This window comes from Protobothrops mucrosquamatus, unplaced genomic scaffold (genome assembly GCF_001527695.2).
Source record: "Protobothrops mucrosquamatus isolate PMUCROS unplaced genomic scaffold, P.Mucros_1.0 scaffold3308, whole genome shotgun sequence".
Taxonomy (NCBI): Eukaryota; Metazoa; Chordata; class Lepidosauria; order Squamata; family Viperidae; genus Protobothrops; species Protobothrops mucrosquamatus.
Window position 1 is genome coordinate 9614 of NW_015389298.1, and position 1475 is coordinate 11088.

At 34.7% G+C, this 1475-nt stretch overlaps 1 protein-coding gene across 1 annotated transcript in view; it reads left to right on the top strand.

Annotated features, from left to right (window-relative positions):
* The window catches only part of LOC107297441 (carboxymethylenebutenolidase homolog), a gene marked incomplete in the record, with an annotated part of 10233 nt that continues 8758 nt past the window's right edge, over window positions 1–1475 (top strand). The window contains 1 exon segment of the mRNA XM_015826804.1: window positions 1–79.

Genomic DNA, 1475 nt, shown 5'->3' on the forward strand with positions numbered 1-1475 from the left:
CTGCACCATTCCACAGCAGTAAGCAGACTGCCTTAAGGAAACCGTTTCCAGCCCTCTGAAATTGGATTCAGCATTCTAGGTATGTTGGAATCAAATATGTTCCATTATATTGTTTTCTGGAGAAAGGTTAAATGGGTAGCCGAAATGCTGATGCCTTACTTTTTCTGCCATATTGAAGAAAAGATAAACAAAAAGATATGGAAAAACTACAGGGGAATTAGTTTCTTAAGACTGCCCAGGAAGGTATTTGGCAGGATTCTGATCAAAAAGGTATGAGAGGTAACAATAAGCAAATTTGGGAAGTGCAATAGATTTCTGCTAGGCAGGAAGTGTGCAGACTAGATTTGCTCTTTAGGAGATCATAACCAAATGTATGGAAGGGAGAAAGAAAGTTGACTGTGGGTTGGAAGCATATTATAGTTTCATTTCTAGAATTTTTTGCACAGACGAGTAAAAGACAGCTGCTGAATGCAGTAAGATATAGAATGCAAGTAAAGGGTATATGAGATAAATTGAATGCTTAAGGGAGATCTAAATTAAGGTATGTGATATTGCCTTGATATTGTAATGTATTTATGGAGAACCATATAAGGATCCTTATTGTGATAGAAATATGTTAACAGCAGGTATAAATACTTTGGATATGGATGATGCCTTTTTACTGGTGAAGAGACATTCCAAATCATTTACAGTGAATGTTAGATAAAATGCATGATACAGTGAGGATTATGGAATTGAAAGATAATATTACAAAGATCAAGAATGTGTGTGACAGGGGTAATAAAAAGAAAAATGATGAGATATATAGAAACAGTGAAAATTTGAGCAAGAAGTCAAATTTGTGAACCTTGATAGAATGTTTACTAAAGGTGAGGAAATGTTTAAAATGTGCAAATCCTGCTAGAAAGGTAATTGATAACATATGGTTGCAAGGAATGAAGTCAAAAGAAGTGAAAATGGGTGAGCATATGAGTTTGCTTCTTTCTACTTTGTAATCATAAAAGGCAACAAGGCATGTAAAAATGTACAAAAGTATGTTGAATATGGTAGGAATGAATTGCTGAAGAAGTGGATGTGAAGAAGAAAGTGGGTCAGCATTAAATGCATGAAGATGGAATATGGATTGATGAAAAAGTGAGTGAACCATTCCAAAGAAGTATACTGAGAGATGATTTGAACAGATCAAAAAGGAAACAAACTTGAAAACAAAAAGGATAAGTGAATGGCTGGAGAGGAAGGGAAAGACTGAGAATGTAGGGCTTGTATGAAATTGATTCAGAAAGAGAGGCATGAGACATTTAAAGAATAAATGGGAATGAAATGACGTGGCAAGAGCAAGGATAGTTTACAAAGTTAAGAAATAAAGAAGACAAGACCCTCTTATTCTGCTCATCCAATAAAAGATTCTTTGTCTAACTACTTAGAGAGTTTTACCCAGGCTAAGTGATAGTAAAACTGAAGATCTTTAACAACAT